General features: G+C 46.2%; 1 protein-coding gene across 3 annotated transcripts in view; it reads right to left on the bottom strand.

Moving 5' to 3' along the window:
• Positions 1-27,341, bottom strand: part of LOC127928564 (protein FAM126B-like) — a 152,079-nt gene that overhangs the window by 90,816 nt on the left and 33,922 nt on the right. For all 3 annotated transcript variants that reach the window (XM_052515723.1, XM_052515725.1, XM_052515724.1), the window contains exon 2: positions 11,218-11,300. The gene's annotated coding sequence lies outside the window, so the exon portion shown is untranslated. The remainder of the gene's footprint in view (positions 1-11,217; positions 11,301-27,341) is intronic.

Raw genomic sequence — 27,341 nt, 5'->3', positions numbered from 1 at the left:
TCTACTTCAGGTGAGCAAAATCTAGAGACTTCCTTAGATTTCATGCACCAGCTGTTATTTACAAATATGCACAGACCACCCCCCTCGTCTTACCGGAGTGTGCTGTTCTATTCTGCCGCTGCAGCGTATACCCTGCTAGCTGAATATCCATGTCGGCATTCAGCCACGACCCCGTGAAACATAAGCAGAGGGGGAAAGGAGGATATTACCGTTATTGATGTCCTGTTTGTAGGATATTCGTGATCATACCTCGTCTAATTTATTGTCCAATGATTACCGTCAATACTACTCGCCAACGTGCAACGGCAGCCTTCCCACTCGCCTTCTGCGGGTCCAGACCAGGCATCCGGCTCTTTGCCACTGTACCCGCGTCGCTTCCTCTTGGAAATAACGGGGACGTCGGCCCTGTGGGGTGTTTGGAGAATGTCTTGTTGTAGAAAAAATCTTTGTCTAATCCGAGGTGAGTGATTGCTGTTCTGATATCCAGAAGCTCTTTTGATATCCAGAAGCTCTTTGTCTAATCCGAAGTGAGTGATTGCTGTCCTGATATCCAGAAGCTCTTTGTCTAATCCGAGGTGAGTGATCGCTGTCCTGATATCCAGAAGCTCTTTGTCTAATCCGAGGTGAGTGATCGCTGTCCTGATATCCAGAAGCTCTTTGTCTAATCCGAGGTGAGTGATCGCTGTCCTGATATCCAGAAGCTCTTTGTCTAATCCGAGGTGAGTGATTGCTGTCCTGATATCCAGAAGCTCTTTGTCTAATCCGAGGTGAGTGATTGCTGTCCTGATATCCAGAAGCTCTTTGTCTAATCCGAGGTGAGTGATTGCTGTCCTGATATCCAGAAGCTCTTTGTCTAATCCGAGGTGAGTGATCGCTGTCCTGATATCCAGAAGCTCTTTGTCTAATCCGAGGTGAGTGATCGCTGTCCTGATATCCAGAAGCTCTTTGTCTAATCCGAGGTGAGTGATCGCTGTCCTGATATCCAGAAGCTCTTTGTCTAATCCGAGGTGAGTGATCGCTGCCCTGATATCCAGAAGCTCTTTGTCTAATCCGAGGTGAGTGATCTGTCCTGATATCCAGAAGCTCTTTGTCTAATCCGAGGTGAGTGATCTGTCCTGATATCCAGAAGCTCTTTGTCTAATCCGAGGTGAGTGATTGCTGTCCTGATATCCAGAAGCTCTTTTTGCCGTAAAATACAGTTGCAGAAACATTATGTGCAAAATAAGTTACAAATAACGCAAAAAAAAAAAAAAAAAAACACATTATAGCACAATTTGGGCACCCGTAAAACTGCTGCCATTTCTTCCGGCACCATTTTAGTTAATATAGATATATTAGTGCCACTGAATTAATTTAAAATATAGATGGGAGGCTCTGTTACTGAGGAGTGTAAATGCTTTTTTAAAGGCTGGATCACGTTGTTGTACGTTTTCATTGTGTAATGGACTGATTGTTGCTGCCTTCTTGGTCAAGTCTCCCTTGAAAAAGACTCTGGGTCTCAATGGGCTTTTCCTTGTTAAATAAATAAAAAACAGTCTGTCAGGCAAGAGGAGGTGTGTAACAGCAAGTTTGTCCTGCTTTCACAAAGCGTCAACCAAGTCAACCCTTTCACTTGCTAGCCATACAGACAACCAGCTAATTAGCAACAACCAGCTAATTAGCAACAACCAGCTAATTAGCAACAACCAGCTAATTAGCAACAACCAGCTAACCTGCCACTGAAATGAAGGCTAGAGTTAATGAGCTAACATTGGTGAACTCTTGTCTGTCAAGCAAACTCTCCTTCCAGACCCATATCAAACATCTCCAATCCAAAGTTAAATCTAGAATTGGCTTCCTATTTCGCAACAAAGCATCCTTCACTCATGCTGCCAAACATACCCTTGTAAAACTGACCATCCTAACAATCCTCCACTTTGGCGATGTCATTTACAAAATAGCCTCCAATACCCTACTCAACAAATTGGATGCAGTCTATCACAGTGCAATCTGTTTTGTCACCAAAGCCCCATATACTACCCACCATTGCGACCTGTACGCTCTCGTTGGCTGGCCCTCGCTTCATACTCGTCGCCAAACCCAATGGCTCCATGTCATCTACAAGACCCTGCTAGGTAAAGTCCCCCCTTATCTCAGCTCGCTGGTCACCATAGCATCTCCCACCTGTAGCACACGCTCCAGCAGGTATATCTCTCTCGTCACCCCCAAAACCAATTCTTTCTTTGGCCGCCTCTCCTTCCACATCAGGGTATAATGGGTATGCATCAGGGTATAATGGGTATACGTCAGGGTATAATGGGTATGCATCAGGGTATAATGGGTATGCTTCAGGGTATAATGGTTATACATCTGGAAACACTGTCACCACTGATAAATCCACCATAATTGAGAATTTCAATAAGCATTTTTCTACGGCTGGCCATGCTTTCCACCTGGCTACTCCTACCCCGGTCAACAGCACTGCACCCCCAACAGCAACTCGCCCAAGCCTTCCCCATTTCTCCTTCTCCCAAATCCATTCAGCTGATGTTCTGCAAGAGCTGCAAAATCTGGACCCCTACAAATCAGCCGGGCTAGACAATCTGGACCATTTCATTCTAAAATTATCTGCCAAAATGGTTGCCACCCCTATCACTAGCCTGTTCAACATCACTTTCGTGTCGTCTGAGATTCCCAAAGATTGGAAAGCAGCTGAGGTCATCCCCCTCTTCAAAGGGGGGGGACACTCTTGACCCAAACTGCTACAGACCTATATCTATCCTACCATGCCTTTCTAAGGTCTTCGAAAGCCAAGTCAACAAACAGATTACCGACCATTTCGAATCTCACCATACCTTCTCTGCTATGCAATCTGGTTTCAGAGCTGGTCATGGGTGCACCCTCAGCCACGCTCAAGGTCCTAAACGATATCATAACCGCCATCGATAAGAAACATTACTGTGCAGCCGTATTCATTGATCTGGCCAAGGCTTTCGACTGTCAATCACCACATCCTCATCGGCAGACTCAACAGCCTTGGTTTCTCAAATGATTGCCTCGCCTGGTTCACCAACTACTTCTCTGATAGAGTTCAGTGTGTCAAATCGGAGGGTCTGCTGTCCGGACCTCTGGCAGTCTATGGGGGTGCCACAGGGTTCAATTCTTGGACCGACTCTCTTCTCTGTATACATCAATGAGGTCACTCTTGCTGCTGGTGAGTCTCTGATCCACCTCTACGCAGACGACACCATTCTGTATACTTCCGGCCCTTCTTTGGACACTGTGTTAACAACCCTCCAGGCAAGCTTCAACGCCATACAACTCTCCTTCCGTGGCCTCCAATTGCTCTTAAATACAAGTAAAACTAAATGCATGCTCTTCAACCGATCGCTACCTGCACCTACCCGCCTGTCCAACATCACTACTCTGGACGGCTCTGACTTAGAATACGTGGACAACTACAAATACCTAGGTGTCTGGTTAGACTGTAAACTCTCCTTCCAGACCCATATCAAACATCTCCAATCCAAAGTGAAATCTAGAATTGGCTTCCTATTTCGCAACAAAGCATCCTTCCATGTCATCTACAAGACCCTGCTAGGTAAAGTCCCCCCTTATCTTAGCTCGCTGGTCACCATAGCATCTCCCACCTGTAGCACACGCTCCAGCAGGTATATCTCTAGTCACCCCCAAAACCAATTCTTTCTTTGGCCGCCTCTCCTTCCAGTTCTCTGCTGCCAATGACTGGAACGAAATACAAAAATCTCTGAAACTGGAAACACTTATCTCCCTCACTAGCTTTAAGCACCAACTGTCAGAGCAGCTCACAGATTACTGCACCTGTACATAGCCCACCTATAATTTAGCCCAAACAACTACCTCTTTCCCAACTGTATTTAATTTATTTATTTTGCTCCTTTGCACCCCATTATTTTTATTTCTACTTTGCACATTCTTCCATTGAAAAACTACCATTCCAGTGTTTTACTTGCTATATTGTATTTACTTTGCCCTTCTCACCTCATTTACTCACATTGTATATAGACTTGTTTATACTGTATTATTGACTTTGTTTGTTTTACTCCATGTGTAACTCTGTGTCGTTGTATCTGTCGAACTGCTTTGCTTCATCTTGGCCAGGTCGCAATTGTAAATGAGAACTTTTTCTCAACTTGCCTACCTGGTTAAATAAAGGTGAAATAAAAAATAAATAAAAAAAAGAGTTGATTGGAGGAGACTGTATGGAGGTGGGGGGGCTCAGCAGCAAAAGGTAGGGAAGAAGAGGAGTTTGAGATAACTGGAGGGATAGAGATGGGGGAGGAGTGGAGCAAGAGAAGAGTGGAGAGGAAGAGGAGAGTGAAGAGGGAAAGTAGAGGGAGAGAAGAAGGAGGGAGTTGAAACAGAGGGAGAGAAGGAGGGAGTTGAAACAGAGGGAGAGGAGGGAGCAGAGGATAAACGAGGGAGAAGAGAAAGAGGGAGAGGAGGAAGAAGAGGGAGAGGAGGAAGAAGAGGGAGAGGAGGAAGAAGAGGGAGAGGAGGAAGAAGAGGGAGAGGAGGAAGAAGAGGGAGAGGAGGAAGAAGAGGGAGAGGAGGAAGAAGAGGGAGAGGAGGAAGCAGAGGGAGAGGAGAATGAAAGAAGGAGGGGAGGGGGAAGAACACACCTGAGAGGCAAGTATTCAGTTCCATGTAGTGTGTCTGCCCCTAGTCCCACCATTCACCCTTGTACCACACAGCCTGTGTCTGAAGTGACAGTGGCAGGGATTTTGGAGTTGTTTTTAAAAGTGGTAGGACCTTAAATCTATTCAAGAGCTTGTAATGCATTACAACAACAAAAAATGTGCGGGGTTGACCATCTTGAACCACTTAGTACAGACCAGGCCCTTGTGCATTAACTTTGTGACATGGCTACTGTGACAGGAAGAGAGGAGCCAAGAATGTGGCACCAGGGCGTGAGGACCGAGGTGGAACTCATTTTTAAAGCAGGTGTTTGAAGGGTGCAAGAGTGGGTGTGTGGTGTGCATCCGCAGTGGACGCAGGGCAAAGAGTGGGAGAAACCTCCTTTGGATGCTCTAGGTGTACTGTGCTTCGCAGGATGAGGCCATGCTTCCAGAAGTTATTTTTTCCCCAGCCCCCTCCTGTACACCCTGTTCACCCATGACTGCGTGGCGACGCACACATCCAACTCAATCATCAAGTTGTCAGACGACAACAGCAGTAGGCCTGATTACCAACAATGACGACACAGCCTACAGGGAGAAGGTGAGGGCCCTGGGAGAGTGGTGCCAGGAAAACAACCTCTCACTCAACGTCAACAAAACTACAGGAGCTGATCGTGGAATTCGGAAACAGCTGAGGGAGCACTCTCCTATTCACAGACGGGACCGCAGGTGGAGAAGGTGGAAAGCTTCAAGTTCCTCGGCCTACACGTCACTGACAATCTGAAATGGTCCACCCACACAGACAGTGTGGTGAAGGTGGCGCAACAGCACCTCTTAAACCTCGGGAGGCTGAACATGTTTTGGCTTGGCACCTAAAACCCTCACTAACTTTTACAGATGCACAATTGAAAGCATCATGTCGTGCTGTATCACTGCCTGCTACGGCAACTGCACCGCCCACAACCGCAGGGCTCTCCAGAAGTGGTGCAGTCTGCCCAGCGCATCACCGGGGGCAAACAACCTGCCCTCTATGACACCTACAGCACCCTGTTGCAGGAAGGCCAAAAATACCATCAAGGACAAAAAACACCTTGTGGTTGTGTCTGGTCTGGACTAAATCTTATTGACAGGTTACCTACATGTTGTGTCTGGTCTGACAACCACTGCCTGCCCCCCCCCCCATCCAGAAGGCGAGGCCAGTACAGGTGCATCAAAGCGGGGAGCGAGAGACTGAAAAACAGCTTCTATCTCAAGGCCATCAGACTGTTAAACAGCCATCACTAACATTGAATGGCTGCTACCAACATACTGACTTAACTCCATCCACTTTAATAAATGTAAAAAATATATCACTAGCCACTTTAAACAATGCCACTTAATATAATGTTTACATACCCTACATTACTCGTTTCATATGTATATACTGTTTTCTATTCTACTCTATTTCAGTTTATGCCGGTCTGACATTGCTCGTCCATATATTTATATATTATTAATATTGCTGCACTGTCAGAACTAGAAGCACAAGCACTCGCAAAATAACTGCTAAACACGCGTTTGTGACCAATACAATTTGATTTGGATCGGAGAGAGGTTATCTACATGTTGTGTCTGGTCTGGACTAAATCCTATTGAGAGGTTATCTACATTTTGCAATAGTCTCTGATTAGATGTTTGCATTTTTACAGAAGGAATCGTTGTCAATCCAATAGCCTTCTTTGTGAATATTGTCCTCTGGACATATTTTGGAGAATTGCTTTATTTATATGTAAATAATATTTTTAAGTATATTATACTTGGTACATTTTGTGTGAGTAATTTGTTCAAATTTACTACAATTTAAATACTCATGTTGTATTGAGTGTTAGTGAGTGTCTTTACACACAAAGACAAAATGAGTGTTATTCATTTTTACATGAATGTGGTGTCACATTAAGGAAGAGCTTGTGCTCTTTACAACTAAGTTAATTTGTCATTGTTCTTTGTTTTTGAGCTATGTCTGTTTGAAATGTGAGAAAATGAGCTTCATCTTAAATTCTCAGTAATCTACAACAGCATTGTAGAATTCTATTGGGCCTAAAGGTTTAAAGAATGCAGCACATTACTGTTTCCCATGATGCTCTGTCCTGATGTAAAGACTATCAACTGTGTCTGGGTAGTATTAGCAGGTTCAAGGTGAGGTTTATTCAAGGTGATGGCTAACAAATCATTACACAATAACTGACAGTCAGATGCCCGTGAGAAGACGGGAGATTCGCCACCTCTCCTCTACTCACACAAGGCTGGTGTATTACATAAGCAGGCCCTCACCTGTCACAATGAATCTAGCAATATGAATCCACTGTACACCAACCGTTAAAGCCTGCTGCCCTTGAACAGAGACAGTAAGTAGCGTGCCTGACCAAATAACTGAACATTCCAGAACAAAAAGTTTAGGTTTATCATTACGATTGATAACATGTTTTTGATAGATCTTTATTTTATCATTTTGTATCCTTGGACTGTTCTAACATTTACTAACTAGCCTGTAAGTAAGCATTTCACTGCAAGGTCTACCTACACCGGTTGTATTCGGCGCGTGACAAATAAACTTTGTTTTGATTTGTAACTCCGCAAAATAGTAGAAATTGTTGCATGTTGCGTTTGTATTTTTGATCAGAATAATAAACACAATGTACCAGTAATGCTTTCCCAGCAAACCAAAATTGGCTGTGCGCAAGATCCCAGAACATTGAGGACAAAAACTGTCCAGTCATGCGGAGGATTATCGATGGGTTAGCTGACAACGTGATTACAGTTAGCCGGCAACGTGATTACAGTTAGCCGGCAACGTCATTACAGTTAGCCGGCAACGTCATTACAGTTAGCCGGCAACGTCATTACAGTTAGCCGGCAACGTCATTACAGTTAGCCGGCAACGTCATTACAGTTAGCCGGCAACGTCATTACAGTTAGCCGGCAACGTCATTACAGTTAGCCGACAACGTGATTACAGTTAGCCGACAACGTGATTACAGTTAGCCGACAACGTCATTACAGTTAGCCGACAACGTGATTACAGTTAGCCGACAACGTGATTACAGTTAGCCGACAACGTGATTACAGTTAGCCGACAACGTGATTACAGTTAGCCGACAACGTGATTACAGTTAGCCGACAACGTGATTACAGTTAGCCGACAACGTGATTACAGTTAGCCGACAACGTGATTACAGTTAGCCGACAACGTGATTACAGTTAGCCGACAACGTGATTACAGTTAGCCGACAACGTGATTACAGTTAGCCGACAACGTGATTACAGTTAGCCGACAACGTGATTACAGTTAGCCGACAACGTGATTACAGTTAGCCGACAACGTGATTACAGTTAGCCGACAACGTGATTACAGTTAGCCGACAACGTGATTACAGTTAGCCGACAACGTGATTACAGTTAGCCGACAACGTGATTACAGTTAGCTGACAACGTGATTACAGTTAGCTGACAACGTGATTACAGTTAGCTGACGTCACCAAAACAATGTGCTTCCATTGGGCAGAGGTCAGCGTGTTGTGATTCTGGAAGGCCAAACGGCTAGCAAGAATGACAAGAAATTCGCTAACCGTAACAATGTTTTTTTTTGAGAGAAAGACAATTGCTCATTGTGCACACTTATTTATGTAGTTTACAATAAACATTGGAGACGAAAAATAGGTTACATGTTGCCAACAGTGTAAGCCAACCCAGTCACCCAGTCATTTCTTTAAAAAGGTTGTGGAGACAAACGACATGTTACTAAAACCTTCACCTGATGTAACAAGAACGTTCCCAGAACACATTTGTTCTATAAGAGTTCCTAAACCCTTTAAGGTTGGGAACATTGTGGCATATGACAGGAGAAGGGTTCCTAAACCCTTTAAGGTTGGGAACATTGTGGCATATGATAGGAGAAGGGTTCCTAAACCCTTTAAGGTTGGGAACATTGTGGCATATGACAGGAGAAGGGTTCCTAAACCCTTTAAGGTTGGGAACATTGTGGCATATGACAGGAGAAAGGTTCCTAAACCCTTTAAGGTTGGGATCGTTGTGGGCATATGACACTCTGCACCAGTTATTGACTGAAGACTTGGGGCGGCAGGGTAGCCTAGTGGTTAGAGCGTTGGACTCCGAAAGGTTCGAACCCCCGAGCTGACAAGGTACAAATCTGTCGTTCTGTCCCTGTTCCTAGGCAGTCATTGAAAATAAGAATTTGTTCTTAACTGGCTTAACTAATTAAATAAAGGTCAAATTAAAATTAAAATAAATCAACTTAATACGCTGAAAATTGGTCCCTAACATGGCTGCTTGTTAAAGAAGAGCTGGAGAGAGAGAGGGGGACAGAGATACTTTACATTGGTACATTCAGAAACTACTCTCACCTAAGTAAGAAATCATTAATGTATTTACGGGATCTCTCGGTGATCAGGGCAGCCTTGGAAAGGGGGTTGGGCCTTTACGCGGCACACATGTAAGTCTGTGATTGTCTGAAATGGTTCTAACAAGTCTTCTACTGTTGTCCTTCTTTGTAGTTGTGACCTGAACAGAACTAGAGTTCATTTTCCTTCTATTCACTCTTGAAGATGCTCCTTTGAAGATAGGCTAGCCAGCCGTATCGATGGTTCCCCTAGTGGGGTGATGAGAGTAGCATAAAACGATGGTTTGAGCAGAGTAACAGGATGGGCCTACTTGAAGATACTTTACTTAGGACAGCTAATCAGCCATATCAGTGATAGTCAGTCACCTCCCGGACAATTTTCCCCACCTCGTTGAGATTCAAACCATTTTAAACATGCAGCTGCTGTTTCACGCTTTTCTGGTCTAATGTGGTTTTTTTTCAAAACCCATCATTTATACCTTTTGGACACCACAAGCGGTTCTGGAATGCTGACGCTGTCTGACCTCACTTCGGGGCGGTGACTACTCACGGTGCAAAGTTATGGAAAACAATTCTCAGCTTCTCACAGCACATCCCTCTCGAAACAAAAATAGTAATATTTTTCATATTACATGCACAACGCACAGTACGGAAACGTCATATGACCCGATTCAGTAAACTAAGAGTATGTCGTAAGTCACGACTCCACAGGAGGGCTGTTTCAAAGTAAAACATGCGTTTTGGCAGAAATACCTTCTTCAACACGTGAATTTTCATGTGCCTTAATATCAAACTAGGATGCCATCTGTAAATACAAATACATTTTAACTACGAGCCCAGTTGGTTTAGCCACAGAAAAAGTGAGCAACCGTCACGCTAGCCACGATTGGCTGAGGTAAGTGGGCTGGACATGCCGAGAGATGAGTTTGGATTGGTCAGCCATGCACCCATGACCAGCTCTGAAACCAGATTGCGTAGTGGAGAAGGTACGGTGGAATTCGAAATGGTCGGTGATCTGTTTGTTAACTTGGCTTTCGAAGACCTTAGAAAGGCAGGGTAGGATAGATATAGGTCTGTAGCAGTTTGGGTCTAGAGTGTCTCCCCTTTGAAGAGGGGGATGACCGCAGCAGCTTCCAATCTTTGGGGATCTCAGACGATACGAAAGAGAGGTTGAACAAGCTAGTAATTGGGGTTGCAACAATTTCTGCGGATAATTTGATTTGGTTAGAGAAGCCTGGTTCTGAACAAGGCGTATATGAAGCTCTCCCATTTATCTTCTTTCTGTGCCACCTACCTCTGACCCCACCTACCTCTGACCCCACCTACCTCTGACCCCACCTACCTCTGACCCCACCTACCTCTGACCCCATTTACTTGACCGATCGATTGTTTGGTTGATATCTGTCGACCGACAGACTTTTTAAATCGAGTGGTTGCACATTTATTACATTCTTTTAATTACGTTTGGGGATGTCCAACTGCATTTCTGATTATGTTAATGAGCTGTGGAGCTTCTCAGTCATTTTTTATCTTCACCTCAAACAGCAAGTAAACAAAGTAATTGAGAATGACAACATATGTTCAGCTCTGTCCCTTTCGATAACCACAAGCCTCGATATAAAAAGGGAAAGATGTCATCATCTGATCAAGTGTTAACGTCATAAAATACTGGCTTCTTATCCCTTCTTATCCCTTCTTATCCCTATCGCAAATACAAGTATCTGTCCGGAGCTCACTGGAATTGGAAACGGAGGGCCCAGAATAGTTAATAATAGCAAGCTTCTGGCCAGACCCAGTTGATACAATGTTTCAAGTTCTTTGCAGATGGGATTGATAACAGTTTAAGTTCAATTATAACAACATTTTCGTATATCAAAATAGTAGATTTTATTAAAACACATCGGGTGCGTCTGGTCAATTTTTAAACATGTATTTTTCCAATCGATTAATCGAAAGAACAGCCCACTCTAGATTGACAAAGATGAATAAAAAAATTGGGTCGGGGACAGCCCTAGTGCCCCCTACTGAGGCTATGAGACAGTGAAGAAATCAGTACAACACAGGCCCCCAAAATGGACTAACAGAGAAAGATCATTGGACAAATGACTGAGAAACTACGTTTTTTTTTTTTTTACTGAGTGGAGTGAGAAAAATATCAGACTGGCCGTTCACCCCTGACCTTACCTCACTCTTCCAGAGTTCAGATGTCCACCAGGTGAAAAAGCTGGGTGTCCGTGCGGTCACTCATCTGTCGCTCGCTCAGTCACCTAGAAAATGAGAGAACAAGCAGTCAGGTTGGTTGGTATTGAGAGGATCTATGGTGTAACTGGATGCCAGTTGGCTTGTTCGGGTCTAGTAAAGCTAGACCAATTTTGTCGACAATTATGACACCTTCTGGATTAGGCCTGGCTACTTTGTGGAAGATGGAATTCACCTGGGTGAAAATGGCTCCCGGCTGTTGTCATCAAACATTGGAAAGGTTCTTGGTCAACTAAAATGATGCGAGGACAATATTATCATTACATGTAAAGTCACTTTTTACCATCTCCTCTTTAGTCTCTATGAGAGTTGTACATGTTGTATCTGAAGGTGGTGATATAATGGTGCTAACCCGGAGAAACGTTCTTTAGTCTCTATGAGAGTTGTACATGTTGTATCTGAGGGGGTTATATAATGGTGCTAACCCGGAGAAACGTCATTGCTATTGCTTTCTTTTCCTAATATATATTATAATCCAATCTTTGAGTTATTGGTTGGAAAAACACATTTAAAAATTGACCAGACACACCCTGTGTTTTAATAAACTATCGACTATATTTTGAAATACGAAGAAATTATCATTGAAATTAAACTGTTACTCGGTCCTGTCTGCAAAGTACTTGAAACATTGTATCAACTGGGTCTGGTTTGAAACATCCTATTATTCTGGGCCCTCCGTTTCCAACACCAGAGAGCTCCGGACAGACACGGATGTATTTGCGCTAGGGATAATTAGTAAATCAGGTATTTTATGACATTTCCATGACATTTATCCCTTTCACATCATCCAAACTTAAATAACCCTACGAAATTGACATTGATTGACCTACAAATACTCCAGAGAAATACGCTGGGAGTGCATTGGATATTAGTGGCCGCTGTCCCATTGTATGTGTCAGGGATTTACAGATGCCTCTATCCAAAATGTGTTTTTATCAACGAGCAATTTTAAACATTAAAATGAACATGCCTTTTGTGACTGATTGTATTGCATCTATACCTGACCCAGAGCTGGCTCTGAACCACTTCTCTAACGTATTGTAGATAAACATGACAAACTGTTTTTTTTTTAAAGAGAGAAATCAGTCTTTCCCTTGGTTCAGTCCAGAGCTATCTGAAGTCACACACAACAGAGATGCTGCCTGGGCCAAAGCTAGATTCAACCTCGGGGCCCAGTCTTTCAGGTGATTTGAGAAATCTGTGTAAAACAGGTTTTAAAAAAGGTAAATCAGATGTTTATGTTAATACACTCTCTAAATGTACAGGGAACCCAGCTAAATGTTGGAAAGCTGTTAATTCCCAGAAGGGTTGTGTCTCCTCTTCTCTCCCAAGAAATGTATTTCGATTCTGGCCCTATTACTGACTAAATGGATATCATGAATGCATTTCAATCACCATTTGATCTCTGCAGGCTTTATATTTGAATGTATTTCAAAGCCAGCTCTTGAAAAGAGTAGTTTTGATGTAGATGGTGAAAATCTATTGAATGATACTGAAAATGCTGGTCATAAGTTCTCTATTTGGAAATTCACTGAAAGAAGTCCTGGATTCTTTGCTAACAGACAAAGAAAAACATCCCCAGGGGCTGATCATTTGGAGCCTGGTCTGCTGAAGTGTGCAGAACCCCTTATTACTGGCTCAGTGGCCCACATTTTAATTTAACATAGTTACCAGGATGTATTCCAAAAGCATGGACATCTGCATATGAGCTGTCACTCCATTAGGGTGGGGATACAAATGATCTGGACATCTATCACTCCATTAGGGTGGGGATACAAATGATGTAGACATCTATCACTCCATTAGGGTGGGGATACAAATGATGTAGACATCTATCACTCCATTAGGGTGGGGATACAAATGATGTAGACATCTATCACTCCATTAGGGTGGGGATACAAATGATGTAGACATCTATCACTCCATTAGGGTGGGGATACAAATGATGTAGACATCTATCACTCCATTAGGGTGGGGATACAAATGATGTAGACATCTATCACTCCATTAGGGTGGGGATACAAATGATCTGGACATCTATCACTCCATTAGGGTGGGGATACAAATGATTTGGACATCTATCACCCCATTTCAAGAGTAGGCCTGGAATATACAGCCTGTTCATGGTTTCAGAATTATCTCAGCGACTGAACTCAGGTCATCTTGATAGATGGGGTTTAATCAGAATTTCTTGAGATTCAAAAAGGTGTTCCTCAGGGTTCTATTTTGGGTCCATTATTGTTTCACTTTGTATATTAAATGACATTGAAAACACTGTTAATACTTATAACATTCATCTCTATGCAGATGAGTTTTTTTATTTATTCCTGTGCCACCTCAGTGCAGCAGGCCATTCGTGACCTTCAGCATGACCTTGATTCAATTCAGAAATCACTTAATGATCTTTAATTAGTGTTAAACACAAGTAAAACCAAGCTCATGCTTATCTCTAGGTCACAATGTTGATATATATATTTGTGTTATAAATGGAAGCCAAATTGAGCTTGTTCCCCAATGTAAGTACCTGGGTGTCTGGATTGATGACAAGTTGTCCTTCGTCACGCATATATAAAATCTGACGAAGAAGCTAAGATCCAAGATTGTTTTTTTTTACATCAAAATAAATCATGCTTTAGTATTAAAAATATGAGAAAGACTGTTCAAACAACGTTTCTCCCTGTATATTGTTTACATGCACTAGGAAACCCATAAACTAAAGTCTATCATTCAGCAATATGTTTTATCACAGGGGACAGTTAGGACTCATCATTGTAGTCTGTATAAAATGATGGACCTCTGTCTGTAAGAAATCTGCATTCTTTTTGATTTATCGACAAAGCAATCTGACAAACTCCCTCGATATGCAACATCATTAACGAAGATAAGAATCATAAGTTACCAAACCTGTTCACAGGAATGGATAATACTAGAGACCTCTTCAGTCTCCACAGATTTGGGAGATCTGCAGAATTCCCTGCAGTTAGATGTGCTGGTGCAACTCAGGACGTTTTTACATTATTGATTGAGGACCTTCATGTAGTTGAATGGGATTGCTTTTATTAAATAATGTTTATTTTTGTATATTGTGCTGAATGATATTGTTTTATACACATGTATGTTGTTTTAATATTCTGTTTTTATTGTAATGGTGTACAGGGCTCTCTTGTAAGAGATTATTAACCTAAATATGACTCCTTGTTAAAATAAAAGGTTAAATAAGAAAATACCCACACCCCCTTTGCTGCTATAACAGCCTCCACTCTTCTGGGAAGGCTTTCCACTAGATGTAGGAACATTGCTGCTATAACAGCCTCCACTCGTCTGGGAAGACTTTCTACTAGATGTTGGAACATTGCTGCGATAACAGTCTCCACTCTTCTGGGAAGGCTTTCCACTAGATGTTGGAACATTGCTGCTATAACAGCCTCCACTCTTCTGGGAAGGCTTTCCACTAGATGTAGGAACATTGCTGCTATAACAGCCTCCACTCTTCTGGGAAGGCTTTCCACTAGATGTAGGAACATTGCTGCAGGGACTTGCTTCCATTCAGCCACAAGAGCATTAGTGAGGTCGGGTACTGATGTTGGGTGATTAGGCCTGACTCACAGTCAGTGTTCCAATTCATCCCAAAGGTGTTTGATGGGGTTGAGGCCAGGGCTCTGTGCAGGCCAGGGCTCTGTGCAGGCCAGGGCTCTGTGCAGGCCAGGGCTCTGTGCAGGCCAGGGCTCTGTGCAGGCCAGGGCTCTGTGCAGGCCAGTCAAGTTCTTCCTCACAGACCTCAACAAGCCATTTCTGTATGAACCTCGCTTTGTGAAAGGGGGAATTGTCATGCTAAAACAGGAAAGAGCCTTCCCCAAATTGCTTTGGCAGCACCTAATGGGGATCCATAATAAATACAAACTGTTGCCACATAGTTGGAAGCACAGAATCGTCTAGAATGTCATTGTATGCTGTAGCATTAAGATGTCCCTTCACTGGAAGTAAGGGGCCTAGCCATTAACCATGAAAAACATCCCCAGACCATTATTCCTCCTCCAAACTTTACAGTTGGCAGTACGCATTCGGGCAGGTAACGTTATCCTGGCATCCACTGAACCCAGACTATTCCGTCGGACTGCCAGATGGTGAAGCGTGATTCATCACTCCAGAGAACATGTTTCCACTGCTCCAGAGTCCAACGGCAGCAAGCTTTACACCACTCCATCTGACGCTTGGGATTGTGATCCCTCCTTCAGTCACAACAGACCAACCCCCCTCCTTCAGTCACAACAGACCATCCCCAGCCCCCCTCCTTCAGTCACAACAGACCAGCCCCAGCCCCCCTCCTTCAGTCACAACAGACCAACCCCAGCCCCCTCCTTCAGTCACAACAGACCAACCCCAGCCCCTCCTTCAGTCACAACATACCAGCCCCAGCCCCCTCCTTCAGTCACAACAGACCAGCCCCCTCCTTCAGTCACAACAGACCAGCCCCAGCCCCCCTCCTTCAGTCACAACAGACCAGTCCTAGCCCCCTCCTTCAGTCACAACAGACCAGCCCCAGCCTTCAGTCACAACAGACCAGCCCCAGCCCCCCTCCTTCAGTCACAACAGACCAGTCCTAGCCCCCTCCTTCAGTCACAACAGACCAGCCCCAGCCTTCAGTCACAACAGACCAACCCCAGCTCCCTCCTTCAGTCACAACAGACCAACCCCAGCCCCCTCCTTCAGTCACAACATACCAGCCCCCCTCCCCCAGTCACAACATACCAGCCCCCCTCCCCAAGTCACAACAGACCAGACCCAGCCCCCTCCTTCAGTCACAACAGACCAGCCCTAGACCCCTCCTTCAGTCACAACAGACCAGCCCCCTCCCCCAGTCACAACAGACCGGCCCCAGCCCCCTCCTTCAGTCACAACAGACCGGCCCCAGCCCCCTCCCTCAGTCACAACAGACCGGCCCCCTCCCCCAGTCACAACAGACCGCCCCCTCCCCAGTCACAACAGACCGGCCCCCTCCCCAGTCACAACAGACCGGCCCCCTCCCCAGTCACAACAGACCGGCCCCCTCCCCAGTCACAACAGACCGGCCCCCTCCCCAGTCACAACAGACCAGCCCCCTCCCCCAGTCACAACAGACCAGCCCCCTCCCCAGTCACAACAGACCAGCCCCCTCCCCCAGTCACAACAGACCAGCCCCCTCCCCAGTCACAACAGACCAGCCCCCTCCCCCAGTCACAACAGACCAGCCCCCTCCCCCAGTCACAACAGACCAGCCCCCTCCCCCAGTCACAACAGACCAGCCCCCTCCCCCAGTCACAACAGACCAGCCCCCTCCCCAGTCACAACAGACCAGCCCCCTCCCCAGTCACAACAGACCAGCCCCCTCCCCCAGTCACAACAGACCAGCCCCCTCCCCAGTCACAACAGACCAGCCCCCCTCCCCCAGTCACAACAGACCAGCCCCCCTCCCCCAGTCACAACAGACCAGCCCCCCTCCCCCAGTCACAACAGACCAGCACAATTGAAAATATAGGCTATATATTTCCTGCTATTGTTTGCTGCAGAGAGTAGACTCCTTCACATAAACTAGCTGACAGTCAGTGACAAACAGACCCAGTCAGCCTTGAGCAGCATGTGGACAGACTAGTCCTTTCCTATTCTACTAGACAGAGAACATGCTAAATCAAATGCAAATTGTATTTGTCACATGCACCGAATATTAACAGGTGTAGACTTCACTAAGAAATGTTAATTTAAAGAGCCCTTTCCCAACAACGCTTAAAATTTAAAAATAAATAGTAACACAAATGAACAATAACGAGGCTAAATACAAGTAACGGTACTGAGTGAATGTGCAGGGGTATAAGGTAGTTGAGGTAATATGTAATATGTACATGAAAGCACCGCCAGCATTCAAAAAGTGACCAAAACATCAGCCAGGAAGCATAGGAACTGAGAAGTGGTCTGTGGTCCCCACCTGCAGAACCACTCCTTTATTGGGGGTGTCTTGCTAATTAGCTATAATTTCCACCTGTTGTCTATTCCATTTGCACAACAGCATGTGAAATGTATTGTCAATCAGTGTTGCTTCCTAAGTGGACAGTTTGATTTCACAGAATTGTGATTGACTTGGAGTTACATTGTGTTGTTTAAGTGTTCCCTTTATTTTTTTGAGCAGTGTATATTAGCATTGTATATATTTATGCTGTATATTATTATACACTCTACAACCTGTACCCTTTATTTTTTTGAGCAGTAATATATATATATATATATATATATATATATATATATATATACAGTTTTTGGAGCCTTCTTCAGACACTGCCTGGTATAGAGGTGGATGGGAGGAAGCTTGGCCCCAGTGATGTACTGGGCCTTACGCACTACCCTCTGTAGTACCTTGCGGTCGGAGGCCAGCAGATGCCAGACCAGGCAGTGATGCAACCAGCTCTCGTTGGTGAAGCTGTAGAACCTTTTGAGGATCTGAGGACCCATGCCAAATCTTTTCAGTCTCCTGAGGGGGAATTAGGTTTTGTCGTGCCCTCTCCACGACTGTCAAGGTGCTCTCAACCTGCTCCACTACAGCCCTGTCGATGAGAATGGGGGCGTGCTAGGCCCGCCTTTTCCTGTCGTTCACAATCATCTCCTTCATCTTGATCACGTTGAGGGAGAGGTTGTTATCCTTGCACCACACAGTCAGGTCTCTGACCTCCCAATAGGCCGTCTCATCGTTGTTGGTGATCAGGCCTACCACTGTTGTGTCATCAACAGTGGTCAGCAGCATCAAATTGGAGGGCCTGTTGTCCGGACCTCTGGCAGTCTATGGGGGAGCCACAGGGTTCAATTCTCGGGCCAACTCTTCTCGGTATATGTCAATGATGTCGCTCTTGCTGTGGGAGATTCCCTGATCCACCTCTACGTAGACGACACCATTCTGTATACTTCTGGCCCTTCCTTGGACACTTAACAAACCTCCAAATGAGCTTCAAAGCCACACAACACTACTTTCGTGACCTCCAACTGCTTTTAAAACGCTAGTAAAACTAAATGCATGCTCTTCAACCGATCACTGCCCGTACCCGCCCACCTGACTAGCATCACTACTCTGGACGGTGATGACCTAGAATATGTGGACAACTACAAATATCTTGGTGTCTGGTTAGACTGTAAACTCTCCTTCCAGACTCATGTTAAACTTCTCCAATCTAAAATGAAATCTAGAATCGGCTTCCTATTTCGCAACAAAGCCTCCTTCACTCATGCTGCCAAACATACCCTCGTAAAGCTGACTACCCTACCGATCCTTGACTTTGGCGATGTAATTTACAAAATAGCTGCCAACGCTCTACTCAGACTGCATCCAATTTGCTATCACAGTGCCATCCGTTTTGTCACCAAGCCCCATATACTACCCAACCCTGCCACCTGTATGCTCTAGTTGGCTGGCCCTCGCTTCATATTCATCGCCAAACCCACTGGCTCCAGTTCATCTATAAGTCTTTGCTAGGTAAAGCCCAGTCTTATCTCAGCTCACTGGTCACCATAGCAACACCCACCCATAGCACGCGCTCCAGAAGGTATATTTCACTGGTCATCTCCAAAGCCAACACCTCCTTTGGCCGCCATTCCTTATAGTTCTCTGCTGCCAATGACTAGAATGAACTGCAAAATTCACTGAAGTTGGAGACTTATCTCCCTCACTAACTTTAAAACCTCTTAAGGTATAGGGGGCAGCATTTTCACTTTTGGATAAATAGCGTGCCCAATTTCAACTCCCTGCTACTCATGCCAGGAATATATGATATGCATATGATTACTATATGTGGATAGAAAACATTGAAGTTCCTAATACTGTTTAAATCATGTCTGTGACTATAACAGAACTTATGTAGCAGGCAAAACCCGAGGACTAACTGTTCAGATATTTTTATCTTTGCCTCTGACTGTTCCCCCTGTTGTCTTTGCCAAGGGATATTTGATAGGAACCTCTTTTCAGTTCCTACCACTTCCACTGGATGTCACCAGTCTTTGGAATTTAGTTTAGGTTATTCATTTGTGCAACGAAGAAGCAGCACATCCTGGAACAACGTTACACTATTGAGAGTTGCGCAAGACGTAAAAAGGAGCATGGTTTGTTTACTTGCTGTATTGAATACAGATTGCCCAGTCTACAATTTAATTATTAACGTTTAAAAATACCTAAAGTTGTATTACAAAAGTAGTTTGAAATATTTTGGCAAAGTTTATAGGCAACTTTTGAAATGTTTTGTAGTGACGTTGCGTTTTTGTAAGCTGTTTTTTCTGGATCAAACGCGCTTTATAAATGGACATTTTAGGTATATATGGACGGAATTAATCAAACAAAAGGACCAATTGTGATGTTTATGGGACATATTGGAGTGCCAACAAAAGAAGCTCGTCAAAGGTAATGCAGGTTTTATATTCTATTTCAGCATTTTGTGTAGCGCCTGCAGGGTTGAAATATGCTACCCTCTTTATTGACATTGTGCTATCATCAGATAATAGCTTCTTATACTTTCGCCGAAAAGCTTTTTAAAATCTGATGTTGGCTGGATTCACAACGAGTGTAACTTTAGTTGTGTATCTTACATGTGATTTAATGAATGTTTGATAATATATCATTATTTGAATTTGCCGCGCTGCATTTTCCGTTTTTTTTCCAAGTGGGACGCAAGCGTCCCCTATACCATAAGAAGTTAAGCGTCAGCTGTCAGAGCAGCTTACCGATCGCTGCAGCTGTACACAGCCCATCTGTAAATAGCCCATCCAATCAACTACCTACCTCATCCCCATATGTTTTTTTTCTCTTTTGCACACCAGCATTTCTAGTTGCACAACCTCATCTGCACATCCATCACTCCAGTTTAAATTGTTAAATTGTAATTACTTCGCCACTATTGGCCTATTTATTGCCTTACCTTCTTACTTCATTTGCACACACTGTATACAGATTGTGTTATTGAGTGCACGTTTGTTTATCCCATGTGTAACTCTGTTGTTGTATGTGTCGAACTGCTTTGCTTTATCTTGGCCAGGTCGCAGTTGTAAATGAGAACTTTTCAACTTGCCTACCTGGTTAAATAAAGGTAAAATAAAAAAATTAAATCAAACAAAAAGGGCAAGGTCGAGACAACAATACATCACGCAAAGCAGCCACAACTGTCATAAAGAGTGTCCATGATTGAATGTGCCGCTTGCATTTCGTAACCCGACTGGGAGACGAAGGTAGGAAAACAAACTGTCAGGAGTGACTAAAGCAGACAACTATTTGGTGCTGAGTGAGAGGGACCTGCCAATATCCCTTCAGCGGACTTAACTTGCTAACATACTTAGCAGCGCCAATGCGGTCTACACAATGGATAGGATACAAGCCCGACTTCGTAACAGTATTGAGTTTCCAAAAATGTTACCAAAACCACATAGACCCATCTGTCTTAGGTACTAATATACAGGGAGAACTCCAGGGACTGTTGCCATGTTGTGCAATACTGTGCTCAAGCATTAACTCCACCTCACTGCGGAGCTTCACTCTAGTCGTTTCAGGATTCACTCGATAGACATGTTGTTTAATTGGGGCAGAGTCCCCAACGTCAATATCCTGCTCTAGTACATTTGTCAGAGTTGGCACATCTATGTATAAACCCTGATATTGTTTCACTGCTTTTAGAATGTCACCTTTTTCCTGCAGGGGAAAAGTGTGCCAAAGAAAACAAGGCTTTCTAAAAATCTAAGTTATTCCCAGGGTATGGCACAGGGTATATTGGGCTTTCCTCGTGCTCAACGGCATCAGCAGTGGCGACAGGCAGAACATCACTACCGACTTCTCTGCCCGATCGTAGTGGGTGAAATAAAGTTTCAACACGTTGACATTAGTTTTTTTCCCCCTGCGCTCTGGTGTGGAAATGTAATACAGATGACCAATTTATTTCACTACAGCGTAAGGGCCTGAAAAGCGAGCTTGCAACAGTGACCCCAGAATGGGCAACAAACTTGGACTTGGTCACCCACACCGAAAGTTCGGTTTCAAGGGCTTTCAATCACACCAAACTTTCATTTCCGTTTGCGCCTTCTCCAGATTCTCACTGGCAAACTCAAAGGTGCGGTAGAATCTGTATTAAAAATAACTATCATACCCGAACAGATTTGTTTTTAAGGTGTCGCCCTGCAACAACCTCTCTCTCAGCAAAGCGCAAAGGACTTCTGACATGATGTCCAAACAAGCTCATTTGGACGAACAGAGACTCCTGAACAACCTACCGTGCTGCAAAAGGAACAAGATGGACTGGAATGAACAGATCTTTCTCTTCACCATCATGTGTGCTGCCATTCAATTCCCTGAAGACATTCCACCGAGGAAAATAACAGGTCCCAGTATTGTTAAGGCCCTGGTGAAATTATTTTCAACATTTAGGCTTCCACAGGTAATGCAATCAGACCAAGGTTTGAATTTCAACAGTTGGGTGCAACCCATTGCCCCTCCACCAAAATAGACATTGAAGTCTGTTGAGAGCTTGCTGCTTTGTTTACCACTCTTGGGTTTGGGCCAGAACCCTGCTGAAATGTTAATCAAAAGCAGAAATAGGCTACAAAAGGTGCAACCGGTACATCTTGAATAGTAAAAAGATGGGAGAGGGAAACATCTTTACTCCGTTCTTCAATCAGCTGCTTCCAAGGCATCAGTGTCAACTGTAGACGCTCACTTCCTTCGGCGGTCCTACAAACTTGCTTACATTTTATGTTTTCAAAAGGAGAGATCAACACAGGAGGTTCACCCACAAACATCTCAGAAAGATTGAAGATGGTGGGATTGCTGACATCCTCAACACGAGACTTGCTCCCGGCGACTTTCTTAGACATAGCACATGTAACGGAGCACGCTGGGAACACTCCAGGGTACATTAATGATAACCCATCAGGTTCCTTTATTCTGGGTTCCTTACAAAAACAACATGATTTGGCACAACCTTCCCTCCAGCCAAATAATTTCCGGGATATCGGGATATTTTCTATCTGCAGGCTGCAATGTTTTTACTTGTTGGCTATGGAAATAGAAGTTACTTTCTAAGTTTGAACCATTTAGATTTACCAAATGATAATGATTTTGAGAAATGAAGACATTCTAAAAGAAATGAAACTGTTCAACAAAAAATGTGCATATGAAAACCATAACTGGCACTAAGATCGGTATAAATGGTAAGATAAATTGGTATCCCACATGAGAAAGGTTGCAGACTCCTCGTGTAGCCTATTACCGGTAACGTCAGGAGAGTAATGGCAGAATCTGTGAAAGCCAGCAGGAGCTCGATGAGAATGGTTGGGTCAGGATAAGTCAGCAGGAGGAGAATGGTTGGGTCAGGATAAGTCAGCAGGAGAAGAATGGTTGGGTCAGGATAAGTCAGCAGGAGGAGAATGGTTGGGTCAGGATAAGTCAGCAGGAGGAGAATGGTTGGGTCAGGATAAGTCAGCAGGAGCAGGAGGAGAATGGTTGGGTCAGGTTAAGTCAGCAGGAGCAGGAGGAGAATGGTTGGGTCAGGTTAAGTCAGCAGGAGGAGAATGGTTGGGTCAGGATAAGTCAGCAGGAGGAGAATGGTTGGGTCAGGATAAGTCAGCAGGAGGAGAATGGTTGGGTCAGGATAAGTCAGCAGGAGGAGAATGGTTGGGTCAGGATAAGTCAGCAGGAGGAGAATGGTTGGGTCAGGATAAGTCAGCAGGAGGAGCATGGTTGGGTCAGGTTAAGTCAGCAGGAGGAGAATGGTTGGGTCAGGTTAAGTCAGCAGGAGGAGAATGGTTGGGTCAGGTTAAGTCAGCAGGAGGAGAATGGTTGGGTCAGGATAAGTCAGCAGGAGCAGGGGGAGAATGGTTGGGTCAGAATAAGTCAGCAGGAGGAGAATGGTTGGGTCAGGATAAGTCAGCAGGAGCGGGAGGAGAATGGTTGGGTCAGAATAAGTCAGCAGGAGGAGAATGGTTGGGTCAGGATAAGTCAGCAGGAGGAGAATGGTTGGGTCAGGATAAGTCAGCAGGAGCGAGAGGAGAATGGTTGGGTCAGAATAAGTCAGCAGGAGGAGAATGGTTGGGTCAGGATAAGTCAGCAGGGGGAGAATGGTTGGGTCAGGTTAAGTCAGCAGGGGGAGAATGGTTGGGTCAGGTTAAGTCAGCAGGAGGAGAATGGTTGGGTCAGGTTAAGTCAGCAGGAGGAGAATGGTTGGGTCAGGTTAAGTCAGCAGGAGGAGAATGGTTGGGTCAGGTTAAGTCAGCAGGAGGAGAATGGTTGGGTCAGGTTAAGTCAGCAGGAGGAGAATGGTTGGGTCAGAATAAGTCAGCAGGAGGAGAATGGTTGGGTCAGAATAAGTCAGCAGGAGGAGAATGGTTGGGTCAGAATAAGTCAGCAGGAGGAGAATGGTTGGGTCAGGATAAGTCAGCAGGAGGAGAATGGTTGGGTCAGGATAAGTCAGCAGGAGGAGCATGGTTGGGTCAGGTTAAGTCAGCAGGAGGAGAATGGTTGGGTCAGGTTAAGTCAGCAGGAGGAGAATGGTTGGGTCAGGATAAGTCAGCAGGAGGAGAATGGTTGGGTCAGGATAAGTCAGCAGGAGGAGAATGGTTGGGTCAGGATAAGTCAGCAGGAGGAGAATGGTTGGGTCAGGATAAGTCAGCAGGAAGAGAATGGTTGGGTCAGGATAAGTCAGCAGGAGGAGAATGGTTGGGTCAGGATAAGTCAGCAGGAGGAGAATGGTTGGGTCAGGATAAGTCAGCAGGAGGAGAATGGTTGGGTCAGGATAAGTCAGCAGGAAGAGAATGGTTGGGTCAGGATAAGTCAGCAGGAAGAGAATGGTTGGGTCAGGTTAAGTCAGCAGGAAGGGAATGGTTGGGTCAGGATAAGTCAGCAGGAGGAGAATGGTTGGGTCAGGTTAAGTCAGCAGGAAGAGAATGGTTGGGTCAGGATAAGTGTCTTATTTCATCAAAACAGTAAGCTTAAAGGATATCTATATATGTAAAAATACACCTTTAAAACATTTTTGACCAATCGATTGGTCCAAAGAACAGACTACTTTCGGTTAACCAAGATTTATATATTTATAAATAAATAAATAAATAAATAAACTAGGACTGTCCCTGACAAAAAAAATATACTTTTTTAAATTTTGTTGTCAGGGACAGTCCTAGTTCATACACATCTGATTTTGGAGATACACCAGTCCCAACCAGAGACTTAATGTACTAGAGTGCTCACACAAGAGGAAACAGACATCCACGTCTTCTGCGACCGGGGGAACAGTGGGTTAACTGCCTTGCTCAGGGGCAGAACAGATTTTTACCTTGTCAGCTCAGGGATTCGATCAGCAACCTTTCCACACTCATTTTTCTGCTTCAATTTAGGACACAGAGACAATGTGTACTTACTCATAGCAATAATAACCAGGGGGGGAGGAGGGGGTGAGGGACAGATAAGGGGGAGGGGGAGAGACTGTGGCGGGATGAGGGGATGGACGGAGGGGGATGATGGGAGGAGGGGGATGAGGGACGAGGAGGGGGATGAGGGACAGATAAGGGGGAGGGAGAGACCGTGGCGGGATGATGGGAGGAGGGAGATGAGGGACGAGGAGGGGGATGAGGGACGAGGAGGGGAATGAGGGACGAGGAGGGGAATGAGGGACGAGGAGGGACGAGGGGAGGGACGAGGGGAGGAGGGACGAGGGACGAGGAGGGGATGAGGGACGAGGAGGGACGGTGGAGGGGATGAGGGACGAGGAGGGACGGTGGAGGGGATGAGGGACGAGGAGGGACGGTGGAGGGGATGAGGGACGAGGAGGGACGGTGGAGGGGATGAGGGACGAGGAGGGACGGTGGAGGGGATGAGGGACGAGGAGGGACGGGGGAGGGGATGAGGGACGAGGAGGGACGGTGGAGGGATGAGGGACGGTGGAGGGATGAGGGACGGTGGAGGGGATGAGGGACGGTGGAGGGGATGAGGGACGGTGGAGGGGATGAGGGACGGTGGAGGGGATGAGGGACGAGGAGGGACGGTGGAGGGGATGAGGGACGAGGAGGGACGGTGGAGGGGATGAGGGACGAGGAGGGGATGAGGGACGAGGAGGGGATGAGGGACGATGGAGGGGATGAGGGACGAGGAGGGACGGTGGAGGGGATGAGGACGAGGAGGGACGGTGGAGGGGATGAGGGACGAGGAGGGACGGTGGAGGGGATGAGGGACGAGGAGGGACGGTGGAGGGGATGAGGGACGATGAGGGACGGTGGAGGGGATGAGGGACGAGGAGGGACGGTGGAGGGATGAGGGACGGTGGAGGGGATGAGGGAGGTGGAGGGGATGAGGGACGGTGGAGGGATGAGGGACGGTGGATGAGGGACGGTGGAGGGGATGAGGGACGAGGAGGGACAGTGGAGGGGATGAGGGACGAGGAGGGGATGAGAGGAGGGGAATGAGGGGAGGAGGGATGAGGAGTGGAGGAGGGGGGATGATGAGTGGAGGGGGAAGAAAGGAGAGGGATGGACGAGGGGGGATGAGTGGAGGAGGGGTGAGGGAGGGAAGTGGAGGAGGGGTGAGGGAGGGAAGTGGAGGAGGAGGGGCGAGGGAGGGAAGAGGAGGAGGGGCGTGAGAGGGAAGAGGAGGAGGGGCGTGAGAGGGAAGAGGAGGAGGGGCGTGAGGAGGGACTGGGCGAGGGAGGGACGAGGGGGGTCGAGGAGGGGTGAGGGACAGATAAGGGGAGGGACGAGGTGGGGATGGATTTATGAGGGGGAGGAGAGGGACGAGGAGGGGGAAGAGGGACGAGGAGGGGGGAAGAGGGACGAGGAGGGGGGAAGAGGGACGAGGAGGGGGGAAGAAGAGGGACGAGGAGGGGGGAAGAGGGACGAGGAAGGGGGGAAGAGGGACGAGGAGGGGGAAGAGGGACGAGGAGGGGGGAAGAGGGACGAGGAGGGGGGAAGAGGGACGGGAGGGGGAAGAGGGACGGGGAGGAGAGGGACGGGGAGGAGAGGGACGGGGAGGAGAGGGACGGGGAGGAGAGGGACGGGGAGGAGAGGGACGGGGAGGAGAGGGACGGGGAGGAGAGGGACGGGGAGGAGAGGGACGGGGAGGAGAGGGACGGGGAGGAGAGGGACGGCGTTATGAGGGGGGAGGGGAGGGGCTGAGGAATGGATTTATGAGGGATGTCGGGATGGGGGGGGAAGAGGGATGACGGGAGGGGAGAGGGATGACGGGAGGGGAGAGGGATGACGGGAGGGGAGAATGATGACGGGAGGGGAGAATGATGACGGGAGGGGAGAATGATGACGGGAGGGAGGGATGGGATGTTTTTGCATTTTTTGCTCTGCATTGTTGCGAAGGGCCTGTATGTCAGCATTTCACCGTTAGTCTACACCTGTTGTTTACCAAGCATGTGACAAATAACATTTTAATTGAGTGGTTCATTTATGCATTGACTAAATGGCTTCTGGGGGAGGGCAGGGCAGCTCAAGAAGCTGTTTCCACCAGGCTCCTTGTTGCTGATAGAGCTCAGCATCAGAAACACCCTCAGTACTCTGACCATAGCCTGGTCCCTGACTTGTCAATACCCTCCAGTGGAATACAATACTGGCGTTTTGCCAAGTCACTCACTGGGACTCAATGAGTACATATTTCCACTCCGACAGTCAGCTAGACATAGGTGATGTTGAACACAGATGTAATACAGGGATATTTGGTTACGGTGCCAGTCACACAGAGAAGGAGACCAGTCCCTCTCCGCTCTTCTCCTCAGCCAGCAAGGGGAACAGCCAGCAAGGGGAACAGCCAGCCAGGGGAACAGCCAGCAAGGGGAACAGCCAGCAAGGGGAACAGCCAGCAAGGGGAACCTGCTATGCAGGAGAACCAGGCAGGGAAGGGAAGTGAGGTGGAGGGACACAGCAGCAGTGTCTATATTTAGCTCTGCTGCAGCTGCAGGGCCAGACAGACATGTTGGACTGGGCTAACAGAACAGACCATGAGGCAGAGGGCAGAATGAGCTGAGTAACACACACACACTGGGGGTCAGGGAGAACAGAGAGGAGGC

This window comes from Oncorhynchus keta, unplaced genomic scaffold (genome assembly GCF_023373465.1).
Source record: "Oncorhynchus keta strain PuntledgeMale-10-30-2019 unplaced genomic scaffold, Oket_V2 Un_scaffold_29898_pilon_pilon, whole genome shotgun sequence".
NCBI lineage: Eukaryota > Metazoa > Chordata > Actinopteri > Salmoniformes > Salmonidae > Oncorhynchus > Oncorhynchus keta.
This window is presented reverse-complemented; position numbering and strand designations above follow the sequence as displayed.